A 12123-nucleotide genomic window follows, 5' to 3' on the forward strand; every position below is an offset into this window, starting at 1 on the left:
TGGTGCATGGCATTAAGAAGCAAAACTTGAATTCCTCCTTCCAAGAATCCCGTAACAAGGGTAGGGGACCTTTGCTTTCCTGGTGCTTGCTGGGTTTTGGGAGCAAACACCCCATCTCCTTCCAACTGTCGAGACCTCTCCTTTTTGCAGAAGTGAAATGTGGAACCTTTTGAATACTTCTCTTTATAAAACATCTGGGCTTATGTGTACAGTTGCTTTATCTAGCTCAAAGTGATGATTTCAGCTGAAAGACACTTAAAAATCTAGGATGGCAGTAAAGGGACCCGTTGGAGAATCCTTTCTATGGGAGGGCAGTGGTTTTCAGGGCCCTCTCCTCATTTCTTCCACAGTTGCCTTATATTTTCCATAGATGCCCCAAAATTGTCCTTGTTTTTATATCTGGGCAAAAACATGATGAGGAGATACATGTGTATTTATATATATAAAATAAGACCTCATCAAGCCCTTTAGAAAGGAGGAGAAATATTAAGATGCATTTCCAGCAGAGCCTGGCAGTGAGTGCTCTCACGTATTTTGTTATCTTTCATCTATTTGAGAGTAGAAAGCTTTTCCAGTGCGATAAGGGGTGAAAGGAAGGCAGTGTTCTCCTCCTGACCGAGAATTCCCAAGAATGAGCTGCACTGGGTCCCTGTGGGCAGACGGAGCTGGTTGGGAGATGCAAAGCCGCCCTACTTACTGTGGCTGCTACAGGTTTGACCTCCTTGTATCAGCTTGTTTGGTAAGAGGTTGCTGCAAGATCTCAAACCCTCAAATTATGTAAGATTTACACAGTGGCTTTGAAGTTAGTCCCTCCCTTCGGTGTTTGTTTACTGCCTGGTATGTCCTGCTGTCTGGATGGGGAAGGATGAATAGTCACAGAAAGGGAGCTATCGGGTTAGTACCACTTTTGTATCCCTCTTTGCCTTCTAAATGCGTGTGGAGCTGGGCTTATCCCTGATCCAGAGGCCGGGAATACACCACAGACAGACATCCTGTCCTGCGCCGGTCGGGGCTTTGCTGGGTAAATGCTGGCTTGTGAGTTTTCTGTTTGTTTGTTTTGAGGTGGAGGGAGATGAGGAATGGCTTGTTGGGTTGTTAGAGGAGAAGCAAATAGATGCTATCTAGCAGTTATTCCAGAAGGAGTTTATGCTGGGTTTGCTTTTTAACATGCAGTTTCCCTGTAGCTTCTAGAAACCCCATGTGAGAAAAGGAAGATGCTTCATTAATGCTGTATGTGTGGCTTGCAGACCGTGCCTGCCGTGGGTTGGAGGTTGTAAAGCACTGAATCCCAAAAGGAGGCACACAGGTGGGGCACATGGGTTTTGCCTGTGGGAATTCCTTGGAGGACTTTCCTCTTGTCCTGGATCCCAGTGTGCCAGCTGAATTGCCTCCTCCTTTCTCAGCCCTGGTAACAATACGCTGCCATGTGGTTTGGAGGCCAAGGCTGTAAAGGCAGTCGATCAGGGAGTTGGGAGGATGTTAAGGCAGGTTTTACTTGCATGTTTCCCTCTTCTTGCATTTTCCCCACAGCTCTTAAGTCCTCACTCTCGTGTTACAGTCCCTGGTCTTTTGGGAAGAGGCATCCTTGGACCATGTGGAGGTTTAGTCACTAAACATTGCCAAACTAAATTGCAGTAGGGTGCTTTATCAGAAATTACTCATAAGAGACCATCACAAGGACGGCTCTGATACTGGTTTTATGGGATTTTTTAAATACCTAAGGCTGAAGTACTCTGTGTAGTTGCTTGACAAATGTAAAGACACATTTTCCCCTCCAAGACAGCACACATTCACTCTGCTGTGGTGCTTCACCTGTTTAATAGAGATTGTCTTTCTCATCTTATTTTCGTGACTGAAGTGTTTTCTCCCCATGTGAAATCTCACAGAAAGTTCCACTTTTAGTCGTATTTTTATTTGCATGTGGGCAGGAAAATGAAGTAATTCCCAAATATAGTCCTAGCCAAGAGATCCATCTGTTCTCTGCATTTTTAAATGGCAAATTAATCCTTAGCATACAACTCATCAAATGTCTTCTCTTTCATAATGTATGCCTGAGATCACAGAAATGACATTTTTTTTCCCAGGCCTTCCATTTTAAGTAGGTCTTTACACAAGAATACCAGCTCCTGTTCTGCTCGTACAGAGTGCTCCTGTGCATCATCTTCCAGTTGCTGTCGCTGGTCTAGGAAAGAGTATTAAAAAACCCTGAAAAATCATTCTTCCCTTCATCTCTTTGGTGTTCTTTTAAAAGTCTCTAAAAGGCAGAAGACGTAAAGCAAGAGAAATGCTGTTTGAAACATAGCCTTAATCAATGTCCCTGTTTGTGATGGAGAACTGTGGTCATTCTGTCTGTTTTCTCCTAGACTGAGCCCTTGGGACAATGGTGACCATTTTTAGAAGTACTAAACTTCCACAGCATTATCTGCCATAAATGGAATTTCTATATTAAGCTTTGTGTGTTCCCAATTTCACTTCGCATTGTTTATCAGCTCTGGATCTTGGCGTGCCCTTCAGTGCAACTCCCCAGCGCAAGAACAATTCCATTTGTTTATAGCAGAGGATGCCCTGTTTCAAAACTGCTCCAAATTGGGAATTTCAAGGGCTGGCATTCTGTGTAACGCTAAAACCCAGCTCCTTGAAGAGGGAGGTGGTTGATGCTGCTCATCTTTGGCAGGGGAGAGCACAGGGCCAGGGCTTGCTGGCTGTGCAGGGAGGGAGAGCAGCCCCAGGGAGCAGGAGGTGAGGGAGCAGCCTGATGGGGGCTGTACAAATAGCACCAGCTTAGGGATTTTTGAAGCCAAGATGTGATGCTTTTCTAAAACACAAAGAATTGATTTTGTGGCTCTGTTTGCTGTGATCTACCCGCAGCTCTATGTTAGAAAGCACTTATACCTCTGCAAGACTGAAATAACCCAGGAGTGAATCAGAGCTGGTGCTTTTTTGGGTTTAGCATTGTATAAATAAGGCTTTTCTTCTGAAAAATGGCTGGTGCTCACATCAGGATCATTAAGGCCAAATGGTTTCAAAATTGTGTTATTCCCAGGAAATTATTTGACGGTGCTTTTAAGGTGAAAGGAGTTGCTTTTTACCCCTCAAGTAAACACATAGTAGCATAGTTGGTCGCAGGCAGGGTTACATTTTAACTGGCGTTTCAGGCTCCTGGCTTATGGGCAGTACTTGGAACAGAGCTTTGTGGGGTGTTTTCCTAAGATACACAGTAGATCCCTTCAGGAAAGCAGGGCAGTTGTTGAGAAAACTGCCTTGAAATGTTGCTTTCTTGGTATTTTGAACAGGTTTGGCCTCTAGGAGCCAGGAGATCAAGTTCTTCAGCCTGCTCGCTCTGTGATTCATTGAATGACCTTTGCCAAAGCCCTTGGCCTCCTCTTACCTTACGTTTCCATCTGCAATGCAGGGATCTTCACATGTACCTACCTCCCTGAGTCTGGAGCTAAAATGGTTATTTAAAAGCAGCTTTCATATGCTCTGAGGTTGCAAACTACCAGCTCAGATCACTGCAGAGAGCTGGCAGAAGCTTTCTTCAACAGCATTACACTAATTTTGGCCAAAGGGGTGAAAGCAATTTTTTCCTGTAGCCCAAACAAGCCATTCCTGTGCTGCAGCAGTGAACTCTGCCTCGTTGTTCTCTTCCCCACACCAGCGTCATTGCAGGGCTATGGATGCCAGCAGCCCTGAGCAGCAGCAATCCTGCAGGCAGGTCCTGTCATTGCTTGAAGTGGTCAGAGTAGGTGGGAAGTTGGGGTGGCTGCAGCGGGACTTCCCACAAGGGCTGGTTCTTGACCCAGAGTTGCCTGAATGGAGGTGATGTTAAGAAACAGAGGCTCTCTGGGCTCACACATTCTCACACCCACCCTCTTTCTTCTCTCTTTGCATCGGTGGAAGTCTAATTGTGGGAAAGCTCCGTCAAAGAGCTGGCTTTGTACTTCACCCTTTAATCTTTCCCAGCACCGAGCTCCGTCACCGTGGCTGTTTGCTGAGAAGGCATTTCCTCCAGCTTCCTGGAGTTTCAGTTCTGAGCAGTCCCACCATTCCCCCGGAGCATCCATGTGGTGGCAACTCCGGCTGCTCCCAGGTTCAGCACCAGCCCCATCCATGCAGCCAGTGCAGGGATCGGAGGGCTGAAGTAGCACCTTCCCAGCAGTAGGAGGTTGTGGTGGCTGCTGAGTTGGCTCTTTGCTATGCACATGGGCTGATGTGTTTGTAACCAGGACTTACTTTCTTCCCAGGTTAGTGGTTTTTATTCCTGGCTGTGCAGAGTTCAAGCCTGAGGACACAGGGATGTAGGTCGAGGTGGGAACACTGACAGTGGCTTGGGCACAGTCTCCATCAGCCAGACAGGGATTAACATAAACATCTTTTTAGTGATCCTAATGGATTATTTAGTTGGAGGGAAGAACTAAAAGGGTGTCTTGAAACTCACAGAGCACGTGGCTCCAGGGAAAGTGGTTCTGGGGGTGGGAGTACCCCTTTCCCCATCCTTCTGGGCAACATCTTCAGCTTTTCCATAGTTCATTTCTCTGTTCTCATCAGAGATCAGGTGTCAGACATCGCAATAAAATGACGAAAGTAAATACATTAATATGGGCTGTAACAGAAAACAGAAATTAAAATGGGCTGTTAATAAGCCAGGCACTTGACTTGGGTTAAATAAATGGTATATTATTATTTTATATAAAATTTATATATAATTTCTATTACGTATTTTATATAATTTTATATAAATGTATATAATTTATATAAAATTTATATAATATAATTACATACCATAAAATATAACATATGTCTCTTTAATATATATAAAAATGTGTTATCTGGAGACTGTATCATAAAAACTTCCTTGTCAGAGGCTGAAAGTGATGCTGCAGCAGCCCGGGTCACTGAAGGACACAGAGTTGTTGTGGCTCCGTTGCTTTCCCATGGCCTTTAAACATAGTTTAACTTCATTTCATTCCATTTAGGATCCCAGCCCAGCAGGAGGTTTCTTAAGTCTCTTTTCTGGGTATGGAAGACAGAAAAAGAGAAGGGGAAGAGGATGTCCTGGTTTCATTTGTCTGCAATGTTTAATGGTCTTTCTTCAGAGCAGTAAATGCTCTTTTTTATTTGTTGGGTGTTTTTTGTGACTGTTTGCCCCTTTCACGCAGTAAGTGTTTTCATTTTCTTTCTCCGTAGCTTATCAGAGCTGTGTGTTTTATCAGAGCTGTGTGTTTTATCAGAGCTGTGTGTTGTTAAATACTTCAGGGTGTGTGATGTGCAAACCAGAGTTCCTTGGGTGGCGAGTTCTCAGCACCTTGAAAGGGTGCCAGGGACATCACGCAATCGCATCCCGGCTTGCGTTCCACCACAGGCAGCAAAGGTGCTGGAGGCCAGGGTGATGGGCACAGGGTAATTACACCATACACCAAAAGAATCTTAGGTGTAGCTCTCTGCTCCCCAGCTTACTTCCTCCACCCTTTCCCACCAAGCAGCTTATATATTGCTTACATATATACATATATATACATATATACTGATGTGAAATGTAGAGCTTTGGTACGAAGTGGAGGAACAGGGTTCAAGCTCTTTGTGCTGGGGGCTGAGCCCCTTCAGCTGTAGCCTGTGAAATACCATAACAACGTGTTACCTCTTGATCACCTCACACAAACAAACTTCAAATGTTGGACTGGGTTTTCTGAGCTCTTCAGGTTCAACAACTCTTTTAAGTAGCGGGGGAAAAACCCTGTATTTATTTCTACAGATGGTTTTTTCCCCTTATAAACACTAGTGTGGACTGGAATTATGTAGAACACATCATGTGTACAGCACTTGAATATTTAGGTCAGCGTTGCAATCGGCTCTAACAACACAATGGCTGCCCAGAGCTCCTGAGTTTTCATCCTGGTTATTCCTCCTTGAACATGCTGAATACCCAATTGGTTTGCTGGAGCAACCTGGCGGTGTCTCATGTTTTGGGAATGGGTTTAGTATGGTATGTGTGATTTGAGGGGTGGTTTTTGACCTGAACATAGAAAGAGAATGGGGAATATTCTGGTTAAATACCTGAAGTATATAGTAGTAGGACAGAAATAGCACATCTGATTTCAGTATATCATTTTTCATCCAGAAGTCAAGGTGTTTTTTGGGCAAAGGTCTTTAATCTGTAGCTACACTGGAGTGTGATGGTTTTTTAAAGGTTTTCCTTTTTTAAGCAGTTAGTGTCATACTTTCTGCTGGCTGCTGCCTGGCCGTAATCAGGTCTTTTTAATTACAACACATGGGTGCATTCAAGATACCTTGACCCATTTTCTGGTGCTGTTTTCCCAGGGCCAAGAAATCAAACTGTTTCAGAACATGATGCTAATATAATAAATTATCACAAGGATTTGTGTTCTCTAGTGGGAGCTGGTCACAGAATCCCAGACTGGTTTGGGTTGAAGGGACCTCAAAGCTCATCCAGCTCCCACCCCATGCCACTGGAGCATCTTGCTCCAAGCCCCTGTGTCCAACCTGGCCTTGAGCACTGCCAGGGATGGGGCAGCCACAGCTTCTCTGGGCACCCTGTGCCAGCGCCTCAGCACCCTCACAGGGAAGAGCTTCTGCCTAAGAGCTCAGCTCAGTCTCCCCTCGGGCAGGTTCAAGCCATTCCCCTTGGCCTGTCCCTCCATTCCCTGTCCCAAGCAGTGCTGTTCATATGCACTGTCACAAGCTGCCTTTGGCACGAGCTGATGGTTTTTGTGTAGGGATTGTCTGTGGTGACATAACTCAGATCTGGAAAGGGAGGGACGAGAAATAAAGGGTTCCTGTTGCTGTTCAGAGCTGACTGTACATTAACTTTGGATTTCCTGACTCGGGAATCTGCTGCTGACATCAGCCGTGAGAACAACCTGCTGTCAGCTGGGGCTGGAGCTTGTCCTGGGTAGATCTTTCTAAGAGATAATCTTGACTTGGAGATCATTTTGACAGGGTATTGAATCATAGCTGATGTAGGCAGAGTTCCTGATCTCAGTTAATTTTGGCACGAAAAGGAGTAATCGCTCTGCATATTTCTCTAAGAGGAAGCCTGGATCATTTACCAGTTCAACATATTTTGAAGGCAGCTATTAAAAAAAGAGTCATTTGTAATTTTTTGCCCTGCTGAAATTTGGCATCGAAAACTGCAGCGGGTTTCAGCCGGTGTTCGGTGGCCTGGGTTTCACCTTGCTCCAGCACTCAGAGCTCCGTTCTGCTTTGCCGGTGTTCTCAAACCCGACGTTTGGCAGCGCATCACCCGCGGTGTGTGTTAACGCTTCTCCCTGCTTGATTTTCCACGAAGGCTGCGGCGTTTCCTGCCTCCCGGAGCAGTCCCCGGCCTCGCAGCTGACTCACCGTTCCCAAATCAATTCCTAGGAATGACAATTGTCCCACATTCTGAATTGCAGCAGGTTGTGAGACGCCTTGATTCAGCTCGGCTCTCTTTGACGCGAAGCAGCGGGTAGCCTGTTCCAGCCAGGGTTTGGAGTCTCCCTTTTATCTCCTTTCTGCTGCGGAACAAAGAGAACCGCTCACTTTGTGTCCTTGGCTCCGGCGCTCTCCGTTTCTCACACATAAACGCAGTGTAAGTTCCTAGTTAGTTACTAGAACTGCAAAAGGCAATTACTTAAAGCTGAGATTTTTCTGTGGGAACGAGGACTGGTTATGCAGGATGTGTGCACCAGGATTTGAAATGTCGTCTTTGCACTTAAAAGTGAGAAAAGGAAAACTATGTGCTAAATGAGCTGTACCCTATTGAAACTTTATGTGTTTGGTAGATTTAAGTTAGGTAGATGGTGGATTTTGGTAGATTTAGATAGAGGGGATGCTTAGATGAGATCTTAGGCAGTTCTTCCCTGTGAGGGTGCTGAGGCGCTGGCACAGGGTGCCCAGAGAAGCTGTGGCTGCCCCATCCCTGGCAGTGTTAAAGGCCAGGTTGGACACAGGGGCTTGGAGCAAGCTGCTCCAGTGGAAGGGGTCCCTGCCTGTGGCAGGGGCTGGAGCTGGAGGAGCTTTAAGGTCCCTTCAACCCAAACCAGTTTGGGATTCCATGATTCTCTGGTATGTGAGCTTCATTTCTGTGATCTGAACAACACTGCTGGATTGTGACGTGTGAAGTCTTTGGGATTCAGCCCAAAAAAAGATTACAAATAGATTGTATCTTGATTAATAGAGAACAGATACATAGATAAATGCTGTGAGTAAGAACACTCACATCTTGTAGCAATTATGGAAGGCAGGTTAATATTTTAAAAGGGCTTGTAAACTACACTTGTAGTAAAGTGCATGTGTAAGCAAGGGATTTCATGTCTACCTCCTTATTAAAGTAGGAGCGATCTCCTCTATGGCTCACTGTTTCTATCATGTTTTGCTGACAATACAATCAAAAACCTCTATTTTGCATCGCTGTGGTGCCGTGATGGAAACTGGAGTGAAACTGGTTTTAGAAGCTCTCTGGGCTGCACCAAAATGCTTCTGAAACCCCTCCTGGTTAAATGCTGCTGTTCCTTGTAAACAAGCACGTGTCACCAGGACCGAGGAGGCAGCTCCATGAGCCAGACGTGTTCGGAGGCAGATTCCCAGCCCGGCTCCCTCCCTGTGCAGTGCCATGTTGTGACAGCTTCCCGCATGCTGGCATAGTGCTGCGCTGAGGTTACAGCGATGTTGAAGAGCAGGTTCTCCCGAGTTGGGAAAAGGCCGGGTGCCAGAGCGTGCTCTGCTTCTGGAACACATCACCCCGGGTTGAGCGCTGCTAGAAGTGCAAAATGAAGTGGGAGGCTTTTTCTTTTGGCCTGTCTCAAGCCCTATTGATCACTTCCAATACTCTCCAGAAGTACGTTATCAGAGCTGCTGTTTTACCCCATCTGTTGCATTCCCACCTTCACGTTTCCCCAGCTTGCTTTTCCCGAAAGCCTTAGGAACTCACTTTTGCTAGAGGAATTTTTAATGACTGGTTTTCTGTGAGTTGGCAGCGGGCAGTTGCTTTCACAATTACTCCCAAGGAAAAGCAGAGCCATATTCTCATTTTAATATTCTGGGAACATATCCTCATGCAGCTTCCATGCTTCAGTCTTGTGTATTTTTAAAGCTGGGGTAGTTGAAAGAGAGTTCTGTTTTTCTGCTTGAGACTACACAGAATTCCCTGTCAGATGCTTTGCTTTGCCTCTGCTGTGTGCTCTAACTGCATGACACAGCAGCTATAATTAACTCTTCCATCATTCCCCTATTCACATAACATAAAACCTTTGACTGACTTTTGAGTTATTATATCCACATTTCTTCAATCGGAAAAGCAATGAGGCCTTTCCTAAAGAAAGGGGAATTGTTCTTGCTAATGTATTTTTTCCCTTTCTAAAAACAGAGGCAGGAATCAAGGATTCTTTTTTTCCTTCTGGAATGTCACAGAAAGTCTGGGTTTGCTTAGGGACATGTATCCCCAAAACCCCCTGGAATTCTCAGCATGATCAGTGTTTCCCAGCACCATGTGGAATTCAAACTCTTGTTGAATTTATCACCGTGTTATGCTGCTGTTTCATCAGTTGGATGTCTGAGGGTGGTACCTGGAGAGTATCTTTATTTCCCACTGGAACGCTGGGATTTTAACAGCATGTTCCATATTTTAAACATCCTCATTAAATAAAAAGCCAACACAAAGCCAAAACAACTAAAAATAGCCTGTTCCTTTTTAAAGCACTGCTTAAAGAGAAATTCAGCGCTGCCTCTTGAAAGATCCAATCTTAGCAAAGTAGAACATTTAAAATGCTTTAGGAAGAACGTTGTTGATCATGGTCCTGAGCATCAAGAGGTGAGAAGGGAAAGTAAATTACACATGGGGCAAGAGGCTTGCTGCATCCCTAAGTTCTCACTTCAGCCTTCCCCAGGGCAGTGTGAACCATGTGGCACCCTTGGAATTGTTTTCAGATTCTCCACACACATTCTCTGACTGTATTTGTGTATTCAAAGTTCTTCTGTTCTTTGCCAATCTGTTTCACAGCCGCAGGCAATCGCTGATGTTGCCCCTTGAGACTGCTGAGGAGCTGTTCCCGTGGGGCTGGGTTTGTCCTTTCCCAAAATTCTGTAGGCAAGAACTTCAGTTTAGTGAGGACTTGAGGGGATCCAGCAGTGCCAGAGGTAGCAGAAGGGTGGGAGGCAGAAGGAATGGGCTAAATCATAAATGAATTAAGTGGTTTCTGAAGGGACCTTAAAGCTCCTCCAGCTCCAACCTCTGCCACAGGAAGGGACCCCTTCCACTGGAGCAGCTTGCTCCAAGCTCCTGTGTCCAACCTGGCCTTGAGCACTGCCAGGGATGGGGCAGCCACAGCTTCTCTGGGCACCCTGTGCCAGCGCCTCAGCACCCTCACAGGGAAGAGCTTCTGCCTAAGAGCTCAGCTCAGTCTCCCCTCGGGCAGGTTCAAGCCATTCCCCTTGGCCTGTCCCTACAGGCCCTTGTCCCAAGCCCCTCTCCAGCTTTCCTGCAGCCCCTTTAGGCACTGGAGCTGCTCTAAGGTCTCCCCTTCAGGAGCCTTCTCTTCTCCAGGCTGCCCCTGCCCAGCTCTCTCAGCCTGGCTCCAGAGCAGAGCTGCTCCAGCCCTCGCAGCATCTCCATGGCCTCCTCTGGCCTCGCCCCAGCAGCTTCAGGTCCCTCTTGTGCTGGGGACTCTTTGGGGAGTCCCTTGCCCTACTCCTAAACCACCCAAGAAAGACAACCAAGGGAAGCACAGCACCTTGCAGTAACCTTTGCATTTATTACAGCCCTCACAGCATCTCCATGGCCAAAAATGAAGAGTAAATTGCAGCATTCTTTGCTTTTAGCAATTTAATTAACAAAGAGGGCATGGAAGCAGGTTGCACAAATGCAGGTGAGGCAGAAATAAAGAGAGTTTACAGATTTCGAAGGAAAATGTGGTTGGGATTGAGCATCCTGGTAGGAAATTCAGAGCTGAGGAACAAACTGGACTATGGATTGATTTGGTAAATGTGATTCCATGTGAAATAACAGGCTGGGTGGTGTGGGGTGGCCACCCCTTGGTGGCCACAGAACAGGGCCCACTCGGAAGAGGAGGGCAGGAGGAAGTTTCTCACTCCTCCCCTGGCTCAGCTTTATGTTCTCTCCTCACCCCCAGTGACGCTGAACTTCCTCCTCTGGGGATGGAGGAGTAGGAGGAGAGTGTGTGGGAAGGGAACCAACGTGTGAAGCAGCTCCATGTCAACTGGATGGGAGGGTTGTAATGAGAGGGTGAGAAGGGAGGAGAGGTTCTCATGTTTATTATTACTTCTGTGTTTTTTTGACCTGTTTTGTTTTGGTCTGGTGTGGTTTTAGATCCTCCTTCAATTGTTTGTAAGTATTTTGGGACAGAGCTTCCCTTCTGTCTGAGCCTCCAGATATAGTCGGGACAGAGCCCAGGGGCTTTTAACAGTGTGGCACAGTGCTCATTGCACCGAGATGGTCAGGAAAAAAACACAGTTTTCTGGATTGTTGGAAGGAAAAGGATTCTGTGGCTGCTCCCTGAAACTGTACCCCCATAAAAAGGGGGTGTAGGAGAAGAGAGGTCACAAAATCAAGTCAGGAAAATCATTAGAAGCCTGAAATGGTTTCCTGAGAAAAGAATAGGAACAGTGAAGTGGTTTGATGTAAAGAGAGTAAGAAAACCCCAAGAAATAATCGAGGTAAGATAGATATAAACCTGTGTTTCCTTTTCCTGGTACGGTATGGAGAGGAGCACAGAAATCCAGTGGCCAGCAGCAGTGTACAAGCGCAGGGGTTATTTTTGTACGTGGCAGCTCTCCCCCTGCCAGGCTCCGAGTTCAAATTCCAGCAGCATGTTTTAGAAGGCTGCTCTTGTGATGGAGGAGGAGAGTCTCCAGGGTTATGGCAGACACAATTATTTTTAGCCATGTTATGAGCCCTCGTGCCTCGGGGAAGGAATGAGCCACTGAAGGAGGATGACGTGTCCCCACTGAGCAAGCTTTAATAACATCTTTCTCTGTATTTCTTTGCTCTCCTATGAAGCGTCTAATGATCTGCAGCATCAAGAGTCGGTGGAATAGGTTGATTCCTGTATGATCTAACATGCAGATCCTCTTCTGCTGTAATTATTGTTTATAAATCATGTTCTTGGG

At 46.1% G+C, this 12123-nt stretch overlaps 1 protein-coding gene across 4 annotated transcripts in view; it reads left to right on the forward strand.

Moving 5' to 3' along the window:
* Positions 1-12123, forward strand: part of SPEN (spen family transcriptional repressor) — a 66954-nt gene that overhangs the window by 31324 nt on the left and 23507 nt on the right. The gene's annotated exons all lie outside the window — the stretch shown is intronic.

This window comes from Neopsephotus bourkii, unplaced genomic scaffold, assembly GCF_033783945.1.
Source record: "Neopsephotus bourkii isolate Nb327-2 ecotype Australia unplaced genomic scaffold, CSIRO-AGI_Nbou_v1 NB_1778, whole genome shotgun sequence".
In the NCBI taxonomy this organism is placed as follows: Eukaryota; Metazoa; Chordata; class Aves; order Psittaciformes; family Psittacidae; genus Neopsephotus; species Neopsephotus bourkii.